Below are 26295 nucleotides of genomic sequence, written 5' to 3'. Positions count from 1 at the left end.
TTGACAACACAAGCAACTTTGGAAAGGGGAAAGTAGAAAAATTATTAATCATCGTTCACTGAACAATTTATCCCCTCTCCTGATGATGGGATGCAAACTTCACTTGACTCTGAAGAGCTTGCTAACCTGAAACTAAAGAAATTGGGGAAATGCTGTTTTGCATAATAGAAGTATTCTTTCTTTGTTTTTTTTTTTAAAAAAAAGGATATATATTGGTATTGGAAGTGAGATATTTACAATTTCTTCTGTATCTCATAGCATGATTGACTTTGTCTGAAAACTTTCTTAACCTTGTCAGTATGCCTGTATGTAATATTTAATAATTAATAATAATTCCAAGTTAAGACTGAACGAGTGCACAACAAAAATTCTTTTTATACCTTCCTTTTTGCACAGAGAGAGACCTGATCCACAAATGCAGTGCATAGGATATCTGTGTCAAGTTTGTGGCAAAAAAGGGTACACTTGCTTGCCGTGCTGGTAAGCAACATGTGACATAAGCAACAGCCCTATAAACAGCATCCTCCTTGCTATTGTATATCTTACCCTCAGCTTTTGATTGCAGTCTTAATAGCTTCCACTTTAGTATTGCTGATGAGATTGCCAATTATGGCACTTCAGTTCATCTCTCTGTATGGAATGACACATTAATGAATTGGTTAGAAAACAGATATGATATCACTTCAATATTTTGCATGCAAAGGCCTTTATCCACCAGGAATTCTGTTTTTTAATGCTTGTGGAATCAAGATACTGAGTGGATTGCAATAGTTTTCTGACCATCGCAAGCTGTAACTTGCCAACTGTTTTTTTTTTACGTTTGAAAAGGAAAAAAAGTATTGGAGAAAGAGATAACTATAGAAAAGGAGATTTTAATTTTGGTAGTGAGCAATGGAGAGGTAGGAAAGATAGTGACTTGCATAGATGAAGCAGATTGGCTGTAGGTCAGTAGTACAGTCATCTCCTATGTTACCTTAGCTGGACCTTTGAGAACTGAAGTAGAAGATCAGCCATCCTCCTGCAAGGCACATAGTAGCAGTTCTGCAACTTGGATCTTCTTTGACTTTCCTGGGTTTGATGCAGATGCAGCACTAGGGTATATTGACCGCTGGTCAGACCTGGTGAAGAAATTACTACAGAACATTTTTGCTGAGAATTATTCTTGGGAAACAAATTCTTCCCAAATAAAAAGCAAATTGTGTTATTGGGACCCAGTTGTGGATAGTGGGGTTGTAAGGAAGGAAAGTTTTATTATTGTTGCAATTAGCTTTGGTAGATCACTTGTGTTACTGTATAATTTCTGTTGGCTTGGCCAACCTTAACATGTCATACTTATTGATACTGGGATTCAGGAAAGAGTGCACAATAGTAATTCTGGTTAATGTGCAGGAAGACTTGTTTGAGTTCAATAGTCAGGATATAGGAAAATATGTTATTCATGTTTCTTGTCCTGACGTGTTTGTTTTGAACATTTTGGCAGGGGTTGTAATCAGCAGAAAGGTAGATGCAGGTTACAGTCAGGCTTTTAAAACTCTGGTTTAGAGGTCTGACTAGATTGTTCATCTTGTACTCCAGAACCTCAACTGAAAAATCTGCCTTCACAGAAAGTCAAAAAATACTCAGGCAAGAAATAAGGCTAGTTTTTATTAGCCTAATAATGAAAAGGGAGATAAAAACAAATCATGCTGAAGTCATTTGGTGAAATTCTGTTCTACCAAGTTTCATGCATTTGTAATAGCTATTTCTTTATAAAAATTGCCTACAGTGAATGCAAATTATACGCAGTGATATCATGATACTATGTCTTATACAATGATTGTATTAAAAATCTTGAGCTATGACTCGTTCTGGTTGCAAACATGAAATTAGACTCACAACTTTTGTGCTACAGGCTCCTCAGAAGAATGCTAGGAAACTTTTTTAAACCCCATCAAATCATACTTATTTCTTGGCCAGACAGACAGTACTCATTGTAGTTTCACAGAAAATCAAGGGTTTTTTACCTTAAGGTGTTTTGCTTTCCTGCAGACATTATTTTAAAAGAAGCAGTATTGTGTCTTCTTTTAGGAAAACTTTATCTATTTGTAATGCTGCAACAATATTTTTAAGTGCTGAGTGAAGTAGTTCAGTCCCTTTGGGCCAGAAATCTAATTCACAAGCTATTAATAGAATTCATTAATCATTCAGTGCAGTGATTTGAATTTTCACAAGAAGCTTTTGTTTCTTCAAGTCTTTATGCTTGAATCATCATTTTGTTTTTAACTTTCTGATGAGAGGAACTTCAGTGGAGAAGTCTGTGTTGGTTTACGTGAATGTTTCTGCAATCTGAATATTTCTTTGCAAATCACAGGTTAGGTTTTACGGATACACAGTCTACCACTCAAGCAATGTCTCTAATGTGCCATAGTGTAAGAAGTTTTGAGTGCTGGTATATATAAATTAAAGCTATATTTCAGTGACACATTTGGCATGACAGTCAGCTGCTGTGGACAGTCATGGTTTGTTGAGGGAGTCCAGAATACAAAAGGTATTTACCAAAAGCAAGCAAATAAGTGCAATTGATGTTTGTATTACAAGTGATTACAATAGAGGAAGTTATTTGAGTGCTGGAACACTTAAGCATTATATTGTTCTGGTATTTTGTATTCACTAACCTGGAATGAAAGCATCTCTCACCCAATGTCGTCTTCTGTAATCTAGCAGACAGAAGCCAGTGTTACAAACCAACAGTTCAGACTGCAAAAGAACAAAGTGAGCATATTCAAACATTCCGCCAACATTGTATGGAGACAGTGCCAGAGGCATTTATTGCGTATTTTCCCAGTACATTTATTAATCACTTCCTCAAGAGCTTCTGTTTGAAAAAAAACCTGTGAATTATCCATCTCTAAATATGTCATAGAATAAATATTAGTGCATGCTAAACAGCGGGATTTTAGACGAACATGGTAAATAAAAAGAGAACCTGAAGAATCAGAGCAAGAAAGTTCCACGTATGAGAAAAAAAAAAATTCTGACTGATTAAGGAGTGTATTTTCATGGTCTGGAAAAATTTAGTATTGAAAAGACCCCGTATTCATTCAAAAAATCTGTTGAGAAGAATTTTCTCATATCGAGACTTGATTTCTATGTCACAATAACTGGCTAACTATGTCAAAACCAGAAGAAGACAAAAGCCATCTAAAGAAACAATGGGCATTCTTGATAAGTATTTTGAAGATGGTTTTCCTTCCCAAGGTTGTCATTTGCCATTAGTGCAAAATTTACCAAATGAGCTGTCAAAACAGAGATGGTTATACTGAGGATACTGTCAGTTCTGTTATAAAGTGTTCATTAGAACTGTAGGTCATACACCGTGTAACATGCAGCATGTCATTACACGCTTAAACAATAAAATTATTTTCTGTAGCATCTCATGAAGGTTCATCTGTTTGGGGAGTTTTCAGAATTCTGTGGGACTTCTATGAGATTTACTAGCCTGAAGACACTAAAAGCGGTTCCTGTGCAAACTGGGTAGAAAGATCTGCCCCAATTAATTTCATTCTTTGTGTAGGAACACATAAATCTACCGAGTGCATAGTTGAGATTTGTATGTTACTTTGCACGTAGATGTGATTAGCTCATGTTCCACATGATCAGGTTTTAGTAAGCATAGGTGGGTGTGTTCAGCTAACAAAACACAAGATCTGTTGACTGTGGTCCTTCTCCAGATGGTAGGGAAAAAAAAAAGTTCAAAAAAAATAACCCAAATATTTTTACTTTGAATAAGACATACATATACACAACTTCAGCCTCTTTACAAAACTTTCAATAACTGCAAAAGGTGCCAACTTGAATAAAATTGACTTTTAAAGTGTGAAGAAACTGAAGATTGCATTTTGCCCTGTAGTGTCATCTTCTGGAAGGATTGTGATAGGCAAACAAAAAAAAAAGTTCCAAAGCTTTTAGAATTAGTGCTCAGCTGCATTTCCTTAAAGGCTAGAACGAGGTACTATTCAAAGCACATTTTCCTTATGCTCAAAATGTTTTCTTCAGTAAGGCTTAGATACACCTGATGGAGAATGGCTCCTGGAGTCATAAGTTCAGCTTCCATGAAAGAAAATGGTTTCTTGCCTCATCACTTCAGCAGAAACTTGTAATCTGAGCATAATGCAGGTTGTGATGTATTCCGAGTCTGGAGGTGACATCTGGGATAGAAGGGAGGAACAGCCAAGAGCACAAATGAATTGCCAGTCACTTATTAACAGCCTGAGAATAGGGTAGGACTCTGTTCCTCCAGCATTGTTTGATTGTCATCATCATGTGGGGTGTATGTACCTTCTGTCAGTAAAAAAGTGCAAGTGCCAAAAATGCAAGCGATGGTGAGTGGGCATTTGGACTCTCAATCTGTGTCTGTTCAGAAACTACTGCAGCATGAGAAGATGGAATCAGTGCACTGAAGCAGTTGGTGCTGAGGACCTGCAACTTCCACTGAGAGGTTTCAGTTTATTAACTAATTTTTTCTACATTCCATGGTCATTAAGTTAAAACTGTAATCTACTTATCACTTAAAGATTCTCCTTGGAAAGAAGGTGCTCATAATGCCTTCCAGAATAATAGAACTATGACTCCTAGGTACTTGCCCCTTATTACGGTAAATATCATAAAATACAAAGTACCTAACAAGGTTCATCCTTGTATACCTTAGCACTAGATCTTAAAGAGAATGTTATAAATAATAAATAATTAAAACAATGCTAATTCCTCAAACTAATAAAAGGACAACTCAGTAGGACTTGATCACAAAAATGAAATATAATAAGGGTTAATAATGTGTCAGAGGAAATGAATTCAAAATTGCAAATGAACTCTGGACTTTTTTTACCTGATTAGATAAACTTAATAATGGTATCACAAAATGGTTTTGGCTTCTTTATCTCTTAAGATATGCATCCATCAGCTTTCTCAGCATCCTCTATATTTAAAGCAACATTAAAAAACCCTTATGTCTCATCCTACTAATCATCTTTGCAGGCTGTTTTACATATATTGGCAGGCTGAAGAAAAGAAGCCAGTAAGGAAAAAAAAATGGCACAGAAATCCACCTCACAAAGTTGTATTTAAACTTTCTGAAGTATTATCTGGAGAACGTTTGATATCATAGACATAATAGTATTTAAGACTGTAAACATTCTTAGTTATGAAGATTAATATGTTAATTTGTTTTTTCATCTTTTGTTCCATTCGTTTGTTTTACCTTTAAATATCTAGCTGTACGTTTAAACTCTTATTGTTATTCATTCTATAACTTTACCATGGAAATCTGTGGCAGAAGCATTTTGGAAGGGGTTTATTTTCACTTCTAGAATGCACCTTTTTTCTTTCTTTCTTTCTTTGGAAGGTCACTGTCAAGTGTTTGACTTCTGTCATAAAGGATGTGAAGTTCCTTCTCATCCTTTGTGGCTGTTTTTGTAGAAGTCAAACTAACTTCGCTCTTAGACTAGCAGATATATCTCTCTCTTCTTCATATTTCATTCCGCTAAACTCTCTCTTCTGGTTTTTTTTTTTTACAGTCAGTAGGTATTCTGTCCCACTTGCTTCATCCATTTATGCATGATTTTGGACTTTGAAAAAGTGATAAATGCAGTGTCCCCTTTATCACTCAGTTCTTAAGTCATTCTGACAGCAGAAACTGCTGTTCCAGTTAGAGTGGGTTCATTAGGTCATCAGAAAATGCTACCAGGAGCACCTTTCTGTCTCCAACCTTACTGCACTAAATGCTGTGGCACCAAATGATCCAATTCATTAATTTGTTTAAGACAGTATCCACCAGAGCTTATAATAACACATAGAAGTGTTCTGTCACAGTGAATGTTGAAATTATTACCTCTCATTTGCAATTCAATGAAACTGTCATTTTTTCCTTGCAGTTCTGCTTCTTTTCCACCATATGTTCTCCTTAATATAAGAAGTTGGGCAGCGCTTTCAGGATCATTCACTCACCTCATCTTGCTTCTGTCACTTGCTGAGAAGCAGCCTTTCTGCTGCTCCAGCCTACTGTTTGGTGCTGTGACTGCTTTCTAGTTCTGTTTTTCCTGAAGAAGGAAGTTCACCAGCAATGTAGGCTTGTTTCTTCACCACTATGCAGTTCATATTTTTTTGCTACGTGTGTACAATTTGCAGCTGTAGTTGAATGTTACATAAATAATACGATTAATTAGCACTTATTACTGCTTTACATTTCCTAAGTACTGCGCAAACTAGCTAATCAAGAAGTTAATAAACTAATTAAGCAAAACCAACATGCAGTTACAGGAATTATATTCTCCTTTGTCCTTGTACAGTCCTTTTGCCTACCGGTATGCTGTGAAGTCTATAATCAAAAATATCTATAAAACGTTCTTCTGATTAGGTGATCTCTTCAATTTTCTCACAGTAAAATATAATTCAAAACCAGTGCTTGTGTAGTTAGATACAATAAAACTGATTACACTGTGTGGGATTTTTTAAAAGCTTTTTACTTCAACCTATGTTCCCATTCAGATCAACGGCAATATTGGCAGCCAGCGCGAGCAGAGATAGAGCAGCAGGAAACTGCTGTGACTAAGGTACTACAAAAATTCCATCAAATTGTCTTTATGTGTCTTGCCTATTAGCTCAAAGTAAAGACAAAAATTTTTGCTTGGGTCAACCTAGCAGAATTGTTTGTTATTTTGTTGGGTTTTTTTAAATGTGACTGATTTATAGCTGATAAACTTGGTATACTGTATTTTCATTTGCTTGTATGTTCCCTAGAAAGTTATAAGTGACCACGTGCCATGATTTATGCCAGTGTCATATGAGGTTATTTTGTAGACTTACAAATCAGTTCCATTGACAAGGTAGTTTGAACTTGCCTAGGTCTTTCCTTCTCAGCTTGCCAAGGTGGAAAAATACATGACCTACCCTGATTTTTTATTTATTTATTTTTTAAGGCAATTTCTCTGCTAACAAAAGGAATGTTTAATTATGCAGGATATAATACGCAATCTCTACTGTGCCTTGACCAGGACAGTTCAGTTTGGTGGGAATTCATGCATGAGTAGTCTTCTGTCTTTTTACCACCCTGTGTAGTATGACAGGAAGATAATGAATTTTCTGTTGCCAGCTTTTATTCCACAACCAGTATAGAATCCAGAGTCCTGTTTGGTAGGTTAGAAGGCTTGAGTTTAAGTACAGACAATAGATGATGACTGAACAAAAAAAATGCATGCTGTATGGGAAAACCATTACCTAGCTAGATGTTTTACCCATAACACGGGTAGCCTCTGTCATATATCCGCAGTGAATCTTTGCTTTGGCTCCAAAGCAAGTGTGGAATGACATGGACCTGATGAAAGAAAAGAAATAGGGCATTTTTTCACCAAGAAACAGTAAAGAGAAAGAAATATGCTCTTAAATATTTTGAAAGATGTTCTGTTGCATTGACTAATTTGTGTTATGAGAAATGTAACCTTTATGAATATTGTGGTGAGTTTATCAAAGCATGTTTGCAGATTTTTAATTCTGCTGCACAAGTAGAGTTCTTTGCTACACAGCATATTTTCAACCAACTGTGTAATTGAGAATTTCTCCCTGCAACAGCTGTATACAGTTTTTTAACATGTTCAGTATCAAAAACTGCTCAAATGCCTCATGATTGCTATTTAGGCTGGGAACAGATTTGTGGCATGTCAAAGCAAAGGGAATTTCAGTAATTACAGGAGTAGGATTTCATACAATGCAAACATGAGCAGGACATTTTTAAAATTCACATGTGGATTCTGGAAGGTGTACTTTGAAGCAGTGTACTTTTCATTGTATACTGTGAAAAAGAGGACACCTTGATTTTTATTTCCCATTTATTTTGAGGAAGAGATGGATGAAAAATTACAGTGGTTCAAAACCGCAATAATTCTTGCAGTGCTACTGACATGTTTGCTTCTATACTTATTCCCAGAAGTGAGGGTGAACTGATGGAACATAAGGACGTTGTGGGGAATATGGAGACGAGTATAATTTGAGGAGCATTATACATTTGTGGAAATGTCATTTGAGGTACATGGATTTTTAAAAATTGGCAGAGCTGTGTTAGAAGCACTTCTATGATGTATAAGTATTTTAGGCAGAAATTGCATAAGATGTACAACAGTATGTGAAAGAAACATTTCATTTGACTCTGCAGGTACAATGCAAAGACTTCTACCACATATGTGGTGCAAATGAATGAATGGATGAATGAATGAATGAATGAATAATTAAATAAAAATAGTAATGGGAGATGGGCTGGACAGTCTATACAGTGCTTTGCACTGATATTATTTTAGGTCATGTTTATTTTATATAAAACTTTTCTATCTCATTTTCCTTCCTTAGGAGCAGAGGACAAGCTGAATGACCTTGGCTGTTAATATGCTCTACAAATTTCATGAGGCTGTTTCATGTATTATTTTTTCCATTGCTTTTTCCATTGACACATTTGAAACTGGGATGATACTGCACGCGTGCTAGATACCTAGTTGCCAGGTCTAGACATCTCTCATACTTTGTTGACCTTTTTGCACAGCAGCTGCAATGTTTAGGTTAGCTGCTTGGCTCTTCTTCTGCAATCAGGGGGAGGTGAGAGTTTCACCTCCCTAGAAGTATTTGTGTCTACCAGCCCCAGGCAATGCAGGGCAAGAAGTTCTCAACAGGAGTAATGCAGCAGCTGTTAGGAGTGAGCGTGACCATAGGTGTTGCCTATGGCCTTTCTTGCCTTGCTCTCTCACTTGTTGTGCTTAAATTTTTGCTGTCATCCCTTTTTAGTGTTGTGTTTTCTTACAGTTCCCTTTTAAAATACACAGACTTTGGGGGGGATGAGGAAGATGTTAGATACCAAAGAATGTGTTGTTACTATCTTAAAAAAATTTGCCTCCGTATTATATTTCTAACTATTTTTAAGCAGACATCTTTTCATACCATAAAAAAATCTCACAGTAGGACAGGTGAGGAGTTGTGGAAGCTTCTTTTTATTGCAGAACACATTTGGAAGCATTAATGCTTTATGTAACTGATTCACTTACAAGGGAAAGCAAATTAGAATTATTTACCTCCAACTACAAGAAGCTGCAGAATTTCCCACTGATGCTGATGCAGGAACATTTCATAGAGGATGTTTTATTCCTCCTATAGATTGATGTTGAGGGAAAGTCTGTGCTTGGGATTTTTCCTTTATGACGTGTGTATTCTTATAATTCAGTTTCAAAAGCAATTAATATTTATTATGTTGAACTGAGAATAATACAACTGCTGTGAGACAGTGAAATGTCTGTGATTCACATGCTGCTTTATAGTGGTATAAATACATATTTAAGTTTGAATGAATTAAATTGTATTTATTCCTTTCTCTCTGTGCTTGTAAACAGATAGCAACTCATATTAGCACTAATGTACATTGTTGGCAAGTGACGTATTTTGTCAGCGTAATTTCAGACATATTTCATTTCTTGCATAGTACTTATTCAAAGTTAGCACTGATCCAGAATTCTAAACTTTCTCCCATTGGTGTACTAACTGTTGAAATCAGAAAGTCTTCCCAAGGTATGAATTGTTTCCATTTTGGATGCAGAAACAAGGGAATACCAATAATGATTGTCTAGTGTCTTCCTAAAGTAGCATAATTAAAAATCACACTTTGCAGAGGCCTTTAGTCAGCATTGATTTTAATCCTTTGTCATTAAATAGCTTCAGGTTGGCTTGTCTTCATTTTAGAGTAAGGTATAGTTGAGGGAGTGTGTCTATGTAATTGGTGGCAAATACAATCATGCTAAAAGTGCTCTTCTTTGCCTGCCTTCCCCAGCAGCGTGATGGAAGATACAAGTAGCTTATTATTGGTAACTTGGTGCTCCAGTTGTCCTGGGGAAAATAAGCTGTTTTGTTCTGAGTACAAAGAAAATCTTAATGTGTTATTATTACTGTAGATCAGGAGCGGAGCTGTAGACATTGAAGTATTGCATTAATATTTGCTGTGCTTGGATTAGCTGAATTGGCAGCATATTTAAGTAGGGACTTGGGCTTTCATATTATTTACTTAATTATATTTGTAATTTACTGTGGCTCAGTACTCAGCATGATTTTTAATTGTCTGAGGGAGACTGTTAATTTTACAAATGAGCTGGGAAAAGCGTGTAATATTGTAGTTTTGCCTTTATAAAAAGGAGGTTGAATTTTGTGCTTATTGCTAAGCTATAAGGTCTTCCCATTATTACTACAGTAGTATGGTTCTAATTAAATATTTAGAAGTTCATTTGCCAGTAGTTACCAGTCAGTCCTCATTTCTGTAATTATTACTATTTTGCTATAATTTGAATAGCAAATACATAAGGGTCCTGCGTAGTGCTTAAAGTAAAAAATCATTGATGCTAGTGGCTTAATAGGCACTAAATCATCTTCTAAAAGAGGCCTTTTCTGAACATCTGAGGTTATCTGCCATTTCCCACCCTAGGTATCCTCACTGAAAGGGTGCACTAGATATATAAAGCTCCTCTTAAGTACATATTTATAAATGAACAAATTTGGACGGTTCAAGTAGGTCGGTACCCTCATATTGCTTACAGAAAAATGGGTAATCGTGCACCTTCACTATGAATTAATTTTACTTAACAAAAATATGAGAAATGGGGGAAAAAACATGAGAAAGAAAAAATCAGGTAAAAATTTGATCTGCCTGCTTTACAGTATATCTTTGTTAATTAAAAATGGCACATGACAATAGAATCCCAGGAATGTAAAGTTGCATCATGTAGAAATCAAGTGGGTAACTACGTAATGAAACACTTGAAGACTCGCTCTTCATTTTTGCATTGAAATTTAGTTTAATTATAATGGTCACACTGTGAATTGCTGTCTGCTCAGGAGTGATACGGACATAATTAGAGTTTATTTCTTAGAAATACAGAATTGCAGAATAATTTATATAGTAAGGAATTATAGGTGTTCATCTAGTTGAAGCCCATGCTCGAGCAGGGCTAATGTGAAAATTACATCAAGTTGCTGAGTGTCTTGTTCAACTAAGTGTTCAGTACCTCCCAGGATGGAGATACTATAGCCTCCCTGAGCCCCTGTTCCAGATTATTCTTTGTTCCTGTTCTTCCCTGCACTTTTTCCACATGTCTTTGTGACCAAATCTAGCTAGAACCATATAGTGGTTAGGTTACTATTTGCCACATAAAAGCTAGTTTTAGAGATTCTGCTTTTTGTAAATGATCTGCCGTACAGTACCTGGCTAATTTGAGTCACTGTTCTCTGCTAAAACTGAACCAGAAACTGGGGTGTTTAAGGTATGTCTGATTCTTGCCGCGGTGATGCATGTAGGCTATGAGGCACTTTCAGGTCAGTCTGTTCGAGTGAAAAGTCAATTCATAATGTCTTCTTATTTCATGAAAAATGAAAATTTTGAAACTATTTGAAAGGGATCAGATACCCTACAAGTTTTACTTCTGTACTTACTTAAACATCATTCAAAGTATTGTAATGGATCTAAAAGAGCAACATTTGAATCCTGTCCACCTTCAATTCAGTTGCCCTCTTCTTGTAGAGAGGTGGGGGGTGCACAGCTTGTTGGTTGTACCATGCAAAGAACATAAAAATGTCTGCCACATCAAGGCGTGAAGTCCTTTGTCCCGTGTCCTGTTTCATGCATTGAAAATCTAAACTGTATAAGAATATGGCAAACGTATGCTCTTAGCACCCAGCTATGTTGAACTTTGGGCCTTTCTGAACTTGATGTTTCTGAACATTTATAGTTAGCTAAATTCAGAGGGGTTAATTTTCCCACGCTCCTCCAGACTTCTCTTGAAGGCATGATTTGATGTCCATGATGTCCTGTGGCAGCGAGTTCCACAGCACAACTGCACACTGCAGAAAGAGCCAACTCCCTTTGTTTATATGCTTTGCTTTCTTCCTTATTCTGAATGGCATTCTTAACCAGCTCCGTTTGATGCTATCTACTTCTTGGCTAGGCAATGAAAAAACAGCTTTACCGACCCTCTCCTTGATGTCAGTCATTTTCTTAAAGCTTCAATGGTCCAGTTCTGTTTGTCACAGACCAAATATTCTTACCCTGTCCTTCTGTGTTTGCGTGCATGGACATGCACAAATAAGAAGGACTAAAAGCAAAAGGGATGAAGAATTAAAGAAGTTATAAAACTATTAAAACAATATTGATTTAGTTTGGACTGCTAACTTGGATAGTACCAAGAGCTTGAAACACTCATTCACCTCCGTCTCTGAAAATGCTATCGTATATCCTTTTAATAAATGTTTGCAGAAAGTTTCTCTCAAATATTGTCTTCACTTTTACATTTTAGGCAGTGATTTACAGTGTGCTTTACACCTGTGTGATGCGGGTGATACCTTTTTTTGCCTTGTTTCAGTCTCTTTGTCATCACTAAACATATCTGTCAAGTTAAAATTTCTCTTATCCAAGTAAATTCTGTTGGCTAAGAGAAACCCGTTTGAGCCCAGCTTCAGCAAGATTCTCAAGCACAGTTCTTCAAACACACAGGAGTTTGAATGGGTTCAGAGGAGTCCTTAAAACTGAAGCCTCTGCATAAAGACCTGCCAGATATGATCCTTTAGAGATTTGTGTTTGAAAGCTCCCTAAGGGGATCCTGTATGGAAAATCAATCCAGTAAAATTGTTACAATTAAATATACTCTGTCGATTTTATACTCTCAGGGAAAATCTGAAATGAGTATGATGTAGCCAATATTGTGGTCAAATTATACTCTTCTCTCAAAAGAGATCCTGTGAACTGGAAATTACGCATTTCTGAAACTATTTAAAATTTCTGGTTCTGGACTTCTCTTGTGATCCCACTGCCAATCTAGTAGTTTTACCGCCACATTTTCCTGCTTTGAACATGTTTTCTCCCCCTTCTGACACAAAAACCTGAACAACCAAGAAAGAAAAATTGTTTAAAGACCAGCTGCACAGAAAGCACTGGAAAGTTAGTTTTAGACTTTTTAGACGTTAGAAATACACTAAAGATGGTTGTATACCTCAAGGGGCAGGCAGGCCCTCAAAGCCAGCTGCGCACAAAGTGCTGTCATTGGAGTACTATTGGAATGTGTTTCTATTCTGATATTCATTTCAGAGACTCTGAACTAGTGTCAGAATTTAGTTCATTTTGGAAACGGGTCTCATAGTATATAGAAAGACAATAACAAAAGGCAGGCTGCAGCCTTAATCAATTTGACTGCCTTTGAGGTTAAGGGGTTCCTAGAAATAAATTGGCCTTGTGTATAGAGACTGTTCCTGTCCTATTAGTGGTTATCTGGAAGAACTTCAATACAAAGCTCAGTGCTTTCCTAAGATGTGCATTTCATTTCCAAAGGAGTTAATTTAGGAATTTTTCTAGCCTATAGGAAGTGACGTATTAGAGTCTCTGGTCTGGTTGGTCTCTTCTGGCTGTATAAAATGAGCTTTTAATATTTGCAAGTTAATTTTGTTCTGAGAATTTTTACTTGCTTTTTCTGACAACTAGTGCCCAGTAGTTGACTGCTGTCTGTGTAAGGCTGTTTCTTAATAACTTACGAATTTTCAACATGTCAAACAAGTTGTTGTACTAAACAGTACAGGCTGAGGCTAGTATCAAAGCAGATTTACCCACACTTTTTTCTCTCTCTTTTAATATGCTTTTCAGTAAAAGTTTGATTGGAGCTGTTAGCTGCATGTACAAGACAAACAGTTTGTGCTTATTCTGGCTTGTACTTGTAAATTGTTCACATGAAGAAAAACAGAATAAAATAGGCTAGACCTTTAAATGATGAGAAACAAAACTTGAAATAGTGAGATGACTCATAGAGCTCAAATATAGAACATAGAGGAAAGCCATTTATTTCTCTTAGTCTCAGTAAGTAGCAGTAGAGAATTAAGAAGGGGAAAACATACATATAATTTTCCTTAACACAGAAAGAAGATGGCTTAGAAATAAGTATTTTCATTTATATAATTTTAAAAAGTCATATGTTTGAATGTACAGTTATTTACCATTACAATTTTGTCCACCACCCATCAAACGGTGATGGGGAAGCCTTGTGTATACAGCTGGGTGGTTGTTCAGGTTTTCTCACCATTCTCCTCTGCTTTTCCAGACAGAGGCAGCAGGACTTCATGGTGCATATGTAGTGTGGGAAAAGGTTGTAGAAGTATGAGACTGGGGGAGAGGTGTGCTTGCAGAGAGTCAGTGGATTTACTGAGGCAATCACATGTAACTAGTCTTTGGGTTTTTTTCTGTAGAAGAACCGACAAACTCTTCATGCGTTGTGCAGTGAGAGTAAAACCTGTGAGATGGCAGCACAAATGCAGTGTTATACAATCTAAATATGCTATTTTTGTGCTTTTTTCTTGCAAGGAGGAGAGTGTGGTACCATGTGAAAATTTTACATGGACCACTGTTTTAAAGCCTCTCAAGATTGCTGTGATTTTAATGAATATGTAGCTGCTTGCCATGTTAATAATTTTATCTTTTTTTCAGGCTAGTAGTTTTAACTGCTACACTTTGATTTTGTTTCAGAAGAGTCAAGCATCAAATATTGGAACTGACATCTGAATTAAAGAGTGTGCAAAAAATATCCTCCCTCTTTAACCATTGAAAAGAACTAAAATGGAAAACTGACTAAAGGAGGTGAGTCCTTTTTTCTTATTCTCTGGTGGTTGTCCTTGATCGGTCTCTGCATCGCTTTTATTCATTTTTCTACAGATTTGCTTGTAAGAGGCAGAAAGCCAAATCATTGCAAATTCTGAACTGCTCTAATGGAACTGAAGGTAGCCTGACAGCTTACTATTTTGTGTTAGAAGACTATACATCGGATAACTGATTTTTATACTTACCTAGGTCTGCAGGCTGCAGGCAGTGTTAGTATCATGTGTCTTTGAACATTGTGAACGATTTTCATGAGTCTGACATGAACATAAAAATGCAGCCTGTAATCTTAAATGTTGAGTAGAACCCCACAGGGCTGAATGTGCCATAGCTATGGAGTGAGTTTAGAGAACATGAGAGGAAAGGACTGACTTGACCTGGAGGAGTATAATGAAAAAGAGGTAGCCAAAAACAAAGTACAGAAGACAGCATAGGGCAGTAGTTGCAGCATCTTGGAAGCAACATTGCCTAGAGAAGCTCTAGTGCAGAAAGAACTTCCTTTTCCACAGTTTCCACAGCTTGTTTTTTTGTCCTTGTGTTATTGGGTTTTGTGGTTTCTTTTACACTAAGAGCTACAAAAAACCCAGGACTTTACTGACCTGATAGACATACTGAAGATAAGCAGACCTCTAGCAACTCTAGCCTCTTGAACAGAAATTGAATAGTAGTGAAAGTCTGCATATAGTGAACTATATTTCACGAAGCTAACAATAGCGACACAAATTAAAATCGACAGTTCCATATCCTACTTAATTCCCATGTGACGGACTTGAACATACCTGAGCTAAAACAAGGAGTGTTTTTAATCTGTATTTCTTTTTAAAATTGTGGTAATGCTACTTTTTATTTGATATAATTTTAAAATTATCTCTTAGTACTATGCTATAGTCAACTCTTTGCAGTTCAGAAACAGGCAATTTAATTACATTGTTAAATTAATTAATTATATAACTGGTTATGAGTTTATCAAGTTTACCTAGGTATGATGCTGTACTTCAACTTGTAATGTCTCTGAGTAGAGCATAAGTTTAAGATAATGATTATATATTTAATATTTTACATCTCTGGAATGCCTTTTGGATCACTGCGGAGTGATCTTTATCTGTTGCTTTCCCTTTACTTTTCAATGGATACCTCACTTAAAAAAATTACTTTCTTCCAATTAGAGTGTTATCTAACTATCCAGCAGTAGCAATTGCTTTGTATTTTAGTAAACATACTGTAAGAGGAGAAAATACTGGTGCTGCTGCATCATTTCATTAACCGTAAAACTGTATCCTTAAGAATTTATTACACATAATATATAAGGTCTGACACACACATACAAAAAAGAGATTGTGCCTGCAACTCTTTTTATTTAACAAATGAAGAAAATCAGCTATGATCACCTTCAAAATAGTTCCTTCCTGAGTTGACACACAGCTGCGTATGGTGTTGCCAACATTCAAAGTAATTCCACAGATCACTTCCTGAAAGGCCGTTGAGGATCTCCATCATTTTTGCTTTCACATATTTTCCCAACATCTTCTTTGAACACCAATTTGATCTTTGGGAATAGGGAGCCAGATCTGGTGAACAGGATGGATGCTCAAGCACAGTAATATTAATAGCTAAAAACTGCTTCACAGGCAGAGTGTTATGGGCTGGCGTGTTGTCTTGTTAACTCGCTATTTGCTCGTGCACACCGACATTTCTGACCAAGGGTAAGAAAACATCTGTATTTGAACACACATCCACTCATCCTGAGTAAAGCAATTGAGTTGAGTCTTGTCGCACTGTGACAGGTTAGAATATGTTCTGTAACCATCTCTTTTTCTCTCCCCTCCACTCTTGGTTCCTGAGCTATAGGATTAGTCTTGGGGTTTTTCTGTCAGACCTTGTATATACAGGATTCTGTATGTTACATTTGCAGCATATACATGTACTTATATATTACAAGTATATATTTTTAAGGGATGTATACATTAGTAAGTGGAGCATTTTCTTTGAAGAATAGGACTGAGAACTAGTGCATGTTTCCTGACTATGTAAAGTAGGCAGGTCAGTTCAACCACCTTTGGCTCAGTTTGGCCTTCTGTAAAGCTCTGAAACTTCATTGAAATGGTGACACAACGTGTGCAATGTTGTGATTTATGCAAGTAAAAGTTGGAATTTTAGCTTAGGAATTCATTTTTCATAATAATACATTTAATCACATATATTTGCATCAATGAATATGCATTTTTATACACAAAAAAATCTATCCCCTCAGTTCCCTGTGGCTGCTTAAAATTGCTATCTCCAGCATTCTCAGTCTTCAGTTTCTTACTATTGTGCTCAACTTTGGCTGTTATATGCACCAGGATTTCAGCATGTGTCTTTTCAAAGAGTCAAGGAAGTTAAGAATGATGCTGTAGGAACATTATTAAGGCTCTGCAGTTACCTCTCCAGAAATTAGGAAATGCCAAAATGCGCATAGTCAGTTCACACACATGACAGATGCTTTCCAACAACAGGTTTTTGTACCATTTTTTTCCCTGTAGTTTTACTTGAAGTTCACCTGAGTGTTGGTGATTTCCCTTTTTAATGATTAAGAAGTAAACTTGTCATTTAGTTCTATTATTAAACTTGATCCTTCTTACAAATTTTTATAGAGTCCACATACACCGTCAACCCGTCCAGTTTTCTATAGGGTAGTTTAAGATCTTGGATAGGTTATCTGTAGCTATATACAAACACACACATTCCTCCTAATAAACACTCCTGTGCTTATCCATAAGAAGCAATGGCTCTACCACCACTTGGAGGGCAGAACAGAGACTTTTTTCACTGCATGCTGGGAGAAGAGGTGTCACAGGGAATTCTTTCAATATAGAGCATTGTGTTGGAGAATGCAGAGAGCAGTGATTTTTATTGTAAATACACTGTTTTGTTAGATAATTAATTGTTTGCCCATAAAAACTGAAAGCTGAAGTACTGGGGGATACAGTTAGAACTAGAAAAAAAAAAATACCATTTGTCTTACAGTAATCTGAATGGACCAAAGGACAGAAGCTAAGTACTCCTGTGAGGATACAGATGCTTATCAGAAGAAACACCAGTTTCTGTCAGGCTTCCTATCAACTTATTGCCCTTCTATAAAGGAGATGTTTTGTTTGAGGCAAAAGGATGTGAGGGTGGGAGCATAAGAAATCTCTTAACAAAGAAATACAAAAGAAAGCATCATATAATTGAAGAAGGTGTTTTGACTAGTGACAATCTTTTTTAGAAAGAACAAGGTGTGGTCCATTTATTTTCATAAGCATGTCATCAATGTACATTAGTTTATTTTGTGAATTAGCGAATTTTGTTCAAGACATTTACAGATAGAACTTAAATATGCCATTAATTTGAGATGTTTATAAGCAGGGAGAATATGGCTGGGCTTTGAAAAAGTCAGATGAGGAGAATCTATACGAAGTTTATTAGGGACAAAGAGGAAATTGCACTTTAATGAGACCAAACAAAAGGAATATAATTAATCCTCTTCAGGGAGGATGTGTGAAAGAAATGTAAATCTTAAGGTCTTCCTGTCTTATTGAGAGGTAGGATAGTGGATAGTGGATGCTTTGTATGATCTAATTATGTAGCAGTCATAGGCTTTTCAAAATATTGTTCTGTAGGGAAAAAGGACACAAGCCATAGAGAACAAATTACCAGTTAAAAGATGTGATGATCTTTGATGCAGTACAAGAGGAAGTGTAAGATATTTTACTAATAATGCAGGTGTTAAGGTAACAGCTGTAATAAGAATAATTAGAACTATTGCCTCAGGTAAAGTACACTGAGAAGACACAAAGTTTAGATGAGGCAATGTGATAGAATATATTAAAAAAATCAGCTTTTGGGTGCTAATTGAAAACTGATCATGACTCGTGTGGAATTTTTTAAAGAAAAATTTAGACAAGACTTTTTAGTATAGCTTGAATGTTAATTCTGTGACTGGCTATACAAAGCCTATGAATCAGAGATAAGAAACTTATGAGATAGAAAAGTGAATTGTAGTGTCTATTGGATAAAGCAGCAAAATTAAAATCAAAGTACATTTTATATATTCCACTCCCTTCTCTACTTATGGGAAAACCTAACATCAAAATTACAAATAGGAATAAATTTTTTGAGCAAGAATATGTAGGCAACAAGGGAGACCTGAGGAGATGAAAAGAGCCAAATGCATTTTTGCATCCAGTGGCAAGTTAGAAATCCAGGGAATGTCTATAAATTTTTGGGATGAGATGGATACTGAAACTACACTGGAACACTCCTTAGATTTGAATGCCATACAGACAATGTCATAAAGGAAAATAGGGTTATATTATATATGTGGAGAAAATATCAGAAACTGAAGATAGGGAGGTGCTGAGATATAGACTAAAATACTGTATCAAAAATCTCATTTCAACAGATAAATAGGGAAACACTCATTAATAACTAGAAAGTACAGAAGCTTATGCATGAGTAATAAAACATTGTGATGAATTTGCTTGCACTATTTAATTATGTAACTGGGGAAAAAAGAACAAAGTAAAGAGTAAGGTTGAAGTTGGTTATAGCTAAGGCCATCATTTTTTTCTACGCCAGTCTGAACAAAATTTCACTTTATCATATCTAGCAGAAATAGGTAACGATTCCTCACTGCTATAATAATTTTTGTGTCAAAATTTATTTCAGAAATGCACCTTTTATCTCTTGCCTTTTAACAGTTGGTGTCATCCAGATATTTATTGACTGAATTCCAGAAGAAAATGTGGTCCTTCTTCCTCTGTTATCTATATTGATTTTTTTTTTTTTTTTTTTTTGTGGAAGATGGAAAATTGGCAGAGGAAAATATTCTAGAGTGCCATAAGGCTCTGTTTTCTACAGCTGGGTGGACTGTTCAATTGGTAAGAAATTGATTGAGAGGTTATATGTAGAGAGTAGTGGTCAATGGCTCAAAGTGCAGATGGAGATCCGTGACAAGTGGTGTCCCTAAGGGGTTCATACTGGGACCGGTGCTGTTTAATATCTTCATCAATGCTGTTGACAGTGAGATTGAGTGCATGCTCAGCAGCTTTGCAGATGACACCAAGGTGAGTGGTGTAGTGGCCACACCGGAAGGACAGGATGTCATCCAGAGGGACTTGGACAGACTGGAGAAGTGGGCCTCTGAGAACCTCATGAGGTTCAACAAGGCCAAGTGCAAGGTCCTACACCTGAGTCAGGGCAATCCCCGATTTCAATACAGGATGGGGGTTGATGTGATTATGAGCAACCCTGCAGAGAAGGACTTGTGGGTGCTGGTTGATGAGAAGCTCAACATGAGCCAGCAATGTGCTCTCGCAGCCCAGAAGGCCAACCATATTCTGGGCTGAATCAAAAGAAGCATGGCCAGCAGGGAGAGGGAGGGGATTCAGCACCTCTGTTTCTGATTCAGCCCCTCATCTCGAGTATTGTGTCCAGTTCTAGAATCCTCAACATAAGAAGGATATGAAGCTGTTGGAGCAGATCCAGAGGAGGGTTACAAAGATGATCAGAGGGTTTGAGCACCTCCCAAATTAGGACAGGCTGAGAGAGTTGGGTTTGTTCATCTTTGAGAAAAGAAGGCTCCGAGGAGATAATATGGCGACCTTCCAGTACCTGAAGGGGCTACAAGAAAGCTGGGGAGGGACTGTTTTCAAAGGCTTGTAGTGATAGGACTGGGGGCAATGGGTATAAACTGGAGAGAGGCAGATTTGGACTAGACATAAGGAAGAATTTCTTCACTATGAGGGTGGTGAGGCACTGGCACAGGTTGCCCAGGGAAGTTGTGGATGCCCCATCCCTGGAGGTGTTCAAGGCCAGGCTGGATGGGGCCTTGGGCAGCCCGATCCAGTGGTATCTAGGCCTTTGCTATATTATACCTTTTCTTCCTATTTTGTGTTAATCCTATGGAATGCTAAATGGCCCTTTAATTTTAAAATTACTTTCCTTGTGACTTTATTTTCTTACAGTGATAGCCACAGCAAATTAGATTTGTGAATGCATGGCTGTTGAGTGGCCACCTGAGGCCAATAGGCATACTATTGGGAACAATTAACACTGCTGTAAGGTCTCAAGCCTCAGAAGAGATCATTGCTAGGTCAGGAAATACCAAGTTATTCAACTTTTTCATAGTTTTTTACACTCTTCCTTAGGAATCTTCTTCCACAATGGTTTATGACAGTGGCTCAATGAGCCTTTCAATTCACTCCAGTATGGCTATTTTTGTAAGTGCATACTACTGAAAGTAGATGCCTGTAAGAGGCTTGCATAGCAGGTCAATAGAAATAATACTATTACCTCTGAGAACGTGAATATTTCTTCTCTTCCCTTCATTTTTTTCCAGTAAAAAATTTCAAATTGAGCACAGTGGCAAATCCTTTTTATTCCCATGGTGTAAAATCATATCCCTGAAATAATTCACTTGCCCTAGAAACAAACTGATCTATAGAACTGGCACCGATTTTAGCCTGCTGATGCATGAAGAGATCACAGAATCACAGAATCACAGAATCACAAGGTTGGAAAGGACCCATTGGATCATCGAGTCCAACCATTCCTAACACTCCCTAAACCATGTCCCTAAGCACTTTATCCACCCGTTCCTTAAACACCTCCAGGGAAGGCGACTCGACCACCTCCCTGGGCAGCCTGTTCCAGTGCCCAATGACTCTTACTGTGAAGAATTTTTTTCTGATGTCCAACATGAACCTCCCCTCACGGAGCTTCAGGCCATTCCCCCTTGTCCTGTCCCCTGTCACTTGGGAGAGGAGCCCAGCTCCCTCCTCTCCACAACCTCCTTTCAGTAGTTGTAGAGAGTAATAAGGTCTCCCCTCAGCCTCCTCTTCTCCAGGCAGAACAACCCCAGCTCTCTCAGCCACTCCTCATAAGACTTGTTCTCCAGCCCCCTCACCAGCTTTGTTGCTCTTCTCTGGACACGCTCCAGAGCCTCAACGTCCTTCTTGTGGTGAGGGGTCCAGAACTGAACGCAGTATTCAAGGTGCGGTCTCACCAGTGCTGAGTACAGAGGGACAATAACCTCCTGGACCTGCTGGTGACCCCATTTTTGATACAAGCCAAGATGCCGTTGGCCTTCTTGGCCACCCGGGCACACTGCTGGCTCATGTTCAGTCGGCTGTCAACCAGCACCCCCAGGTCCTTCTCTTCTGTGCAGCTCTCCAGTCATTCTTCCCCCAGTCTGTAGCGCTGCATAGGGTTGTTGTGCCCCAAGTGCAGGACCCGGCATTTGGCCTTGTCTTCCTTAAGTTTGCCTTGCACATCATAAGCAGATATAATCACAATGATAAATATCTCATGACTTCTTGACGTCGTTATGGAATCAGTGGCTCCAGGTGTATTGTCACACAGGAAAGAGTATAGGATGTATGGTCTGTCTTTATATGATCTGTCTTTCTATGTTTTTCTATTATCACAATAGCTAAAGCAATAGCATGAAAAAAAATTTTGATTCAGACAATCTTTTTAGTTCATTATTGCAGGTATGGAACCTGTACTGTGCAAGATGAAAAGATCAACTTGTCCTTACTGAATGGTGAAAGGCTGGCCAAGGTACCTTAGTAGCATCTTCCAACTCATTGGGTGATGCAAAACGATGTTCCTCTGAAGCCCTTATTGTATATGAAACTCTCTCTGCCATATGTCTATTATTTTAAACAGTTTCTGTAATCTGTTTTATTTCTATTGTATAATTTCTACTCATCTTTTGTTTTGTTGCCCTTTACTACCAGAATTTCTAGCTTCTGCATATGTGTTGAAGGTACAATTTAAAAAATTGGCCAGCAGTTTGGGGAAGGAACAGGATAGCAGTGAGTTACAGTAGGTACATGGCAAAGAATTCTGGTATTCAGGACTTGAATGCTTAAGAGAGAGCACAATCATTGTTGGATGCAGCGAATATGTTCTCAAGACCAAGGAAAACAGTTTGAAAAAAAATGCAAGTTCTCAAGTACAAAATGTATAGTTATGTATTTTATTGAAACTTTTTTAATTGCCTTTACTCTTAAAGCATGGGTTTATCAGAGCACTTTGATGAAGTTTAATTAGGCTAGAAATTTCCTGCAAATACTCATCTTACTGTTTTTATTTTAAAATAAAATCAGCACAATGAAATAATATTCACCTAGGATTTATGAGCTGTCTAGAAAGTTCTTTGAACAACTAACACTCAGATCTTGCTAATCCTAGAAAACAGGATGATTTCAAGGAGTGGAAGAAAATCTAAAATAATAGAAACTCTGGAAACAGTTCAAAAGCTGGGGAAATGATAGATACTGAGGAGGCTGAGTTGCTTAAACATCTTAGATGATTTTATATTTAAAGTATCATTCTGTATGTCCTGTATCGATATAAATATAGATAAATTTTGTGGTTAAGAATGAGGCAGTTCAAGAAATAAAGGAGTAAAAAATGGGGATATGATTAAAACTCTGAAAAGATTTTTGAGGGTGTGCAGGTTTAATGCATTACTTGGGCTTAGGAATATGAGAGGATCACATTTCTATTCCAAATATGGCCACTCCAGGACATATTTCATTAAGGCAGTCATGTTTAAAAAATTTGTTGAAAACCGGAGAGACTTTGGGAGAAGCACAAAAACAATTCAAATGAGTCTAAAAATAATGGCCGGGTTGGTTCAGTATTCTGGAATAGCTGGAAAGTTATTTTCCCGCTGTGGAAGACAGCAAAATACTGGACTTCTGACACTTACAAGCTAAGACAACAAAGATGCACTACATGGAAGTTAAACATAGAAATGGAAGCAAAGTGCATATTTTCAAGCAGAAGTAAATAACATAATTTACCAAGCAGTGTTGTGGATTCTTGTAACTCCAAAGATTTCATTTGGAATTAAGGCTAGGATTGCTGAAGCAATTTAGGGAATTAGATGCTCAAACATCCTTGAAATGTACTCATTAAATTCATCTTGGGTTCCTCTAGAAGTGCAGCAAAGCTAAAAGTATGCTGCTTTTCATTTACAAATGGGGGCTTGTTCGAATGTGCTGTGGAGTATTCTGAGATGTTCTGTGATATATTACACAGCAGGTTGGACCGTATTGTGCCAGTGGCCTCTCTTGTTCACAGAGTTACTGTGTTTATTTATTTGTATGTGAGGATAGCTAAGAAATGTTCTGACCTAATACGAGCTGCTTGAGATTGCTGTTGAAGTACTTTCAAAGTGTTTTCTTACACCCCATCTGTTTAATAAGATGACAGCGATTCATGTTACAGTAGTAGGATGCTATTTCACTTCCATTCTGCTGCTGGGGGAAAAGACTGAAAGGCCAGACCTGTGCACATAGATGGTATGAAGCAGCTGAGTTTGTTTTCTATTAGGCTTTCAACAGCTAATTTGATTGCCAGACCAGAAATGTTTCAGGACCTCCTCTGCGGTCTGCGTGTGTTGACTAGAGGGGGTCCTGAAATATCACTAGATAGATATATTAATAAAACATTTATTGTTTTTCTGTACTATTATCTATAAAAAGAATTTATTTCAGGACATTGTGTCTAACCAGGATAACTTTGATCTTAAATGAGTGAGTCTGGTTGGCTTGATTTTACCTCTGTAAGAGTTACATTGAATTAGAGGCTACACAGACGTATTGAACATCCAGTCACGCATCAGTACAAGCAGTAATTTCACTGTCACTGGACACTGCAGCCCCGTAAATTATCTATTTGCTTTCTTTTTTACACTTCACTGCCTAGGGTCTGCATGGTTGATCAGCACAAGTACTATCTGAAGGCCAATTTCCTAGTATTACTTTTCAGAGATATGCATCTGAAATAGCATGGTCACAGAGAGCAAAGTAAAGCTTACCTGTGGGTGAGGAAGATTGCTATATCCTTGAATCAGAGCTGGATTTTTTCCTGCATTTTGTTTACTCACAAAGATGAGTTTTGTCAGGCTCTAGAAATCCAAATTCTGCCTGATAAACACTAAGTATAGAGCAGTAACCAAGAGCAGTAACCAAGAGCATTGAGGTTTTAGGGGGGGTTCTTGATTTTTTTTCTTCTGTTTTTTAAGGAATCCACAATTTAACAACAGGGAAATAATTGAGGCAGAAAATGAATAGTCCACTTTTGGTTGTTAACACTAAATTATGACTTGTGTGTTCCTCTTAACCATTTTCGAAATATACTTTTTGTTGTAAATAAAAACAAGCTTATATCAGCTCAGTGGTAAGAAGTGTATAAATTACTTCAGTTTGTATAAAAGTGAATTGAGTTGACTATTAAGTACAAAGAAAAATAAGTGCTTAGGTAATGGTTGATATATCATAGATATTTTGGAAATCTGTTTATCCAAGGCATCAGTGTGACAACAAGTTTATAGTATTAGGTTGTTAGGCCAGTATCATTATCAGTAGATAAAAGCTATTTGCCATCCTTATGAACTATCATTATTAGAATAAAAATTATACCGATGAGATTGCTGTGTTTGTCATTGTTATCATGCAATTATCGAGTCCAACGAGGAGATGCAGCAGTATATATTTCAGACAAATTGATGACAACTGCCATGTGCTTTCTTTGCACAGCTTACACAAGTTCAGAGTAAAAAGCTGCTATTGTGATGTCCAGTGCTGGAAAAAGTGTAAATCAATCTTAAAATAGAGTACTTTTTCAAGATCAAGACATTCCAGCCAGGTAGATGAGTTGGAGGTGCCCAAGGTCCAAGCAGTTAATTATTTTATGTTAGTGACTGAGAAAATGAAAGTGCTGAAGTTAGCAGTTTGGCATTTTTTGTTGCTATGAGTGAGCAAGACCAAAAGTAGTATATATCCTTGTTAACTTCCATAGCTTTATAATGCAACTATGCAAATAATACACTCCAGTTTGCTCCTGTGCCTCAAAGAACTGTAGAGCTTTCCCCTAAGACTTTTGTGATTTTAGCTGCAGAGCACAGCATGAAGATGCCCTCTCATCTGGAGGATGCACTGCTTCCTGATGGTTGAACCTTGTTAAAATTAGGTTTTGAACACAATAAAAACCGAGTTATGTTGCTTTATGATAAGCTAAATAAGTTCAGCTCTTGATTTGGCCAAATTTGTCTGAGACATGCTTGCACTGAATAAGTCATGTAATTATTACATTATGTTTCTTTACATGACATTATATATGTGGGTTTGTGCATATATGTATATCTATTTTTCTAAAGCATTTGTAAATATAGGACATGGAAGTAATTCTTTTTTTCTTTCTATCCAACTTGAAAATGTAACCCAAAAAGTGTGTTCAAGGCAGTGAGGCAACCTAGCTGTCCCAGGAGGTATAAATCGGACTGATTAGGTCAAAACATATCTTCTTTAATATGTGTTGTGGAATCTGCCTATAAGCAAAATAATACTAGGCAGGACTGAAGGCAGTTAGTATGACATCAAGAAGGAAATAACACTACTGGGCTGAAATATGACTTAAAGTAACTATAGAGCTTCTTAGATTTAAGACCGGGAGCAATCCAATGAGAGATACAAGCAAGCAACTTTATAGGAGCCACAGCTATTTTAATTCAGAAATAAGTGAGCTATGATGCAGCACCATCACCTCCATGCAGATGCTTTTGAACCATGTAG

General features: G+C 37.1%; 1 protein-coding gene across 8 annotated transcripts in view; it reads left to right on the top strand.

Moving 5' to 3' along the window:
- The window catches only part of DLGAP1 (DLG associated protein 1), a 415565-nt gene that overhangs the window by 143311 nt on the left and 245959 nt on the right, over positions 1-26295 (top strand). For 6 of the 8 annotated variants that reach the window (XM_054059670.1, XM_054059669.1, XM_054059666.1 and 3 more), the window contains one exon: positions 14555-14665. The gene's annotated coding sequence lies outside the window, so the exon portion shown is untranslated. Of the gene's footprint in view, positions 1-13951; positions 13973-14554; positions 14666-22246; positions 22268-26295 lie in introns of those variants that run through there. The other 2 variants (XM_054059674.1, XM_054059672.1) reach the window with 2 other exon arrangements.

The sequence above is a fragment of the Cuculus canorus genome, chromosome 2 (genome assembly GCF_017976375.1).
Source record: "Cuculus canorus isolate bCucCan1 chromosome 2, bCucCan1.pri, whole genome shotgun sequence".
Taxonomy (NCBI): domain Eukaryota; kingdom Metazoa; phylum Chordata; class Aves; order Cuculiformes; family Cuculidae; genus Cuculus; species Cuculus canorus.
Note: the sequence above shows the minus strand (reverse complement) of the source record. Positions and strands in the feature narration are given on the sequence as shown.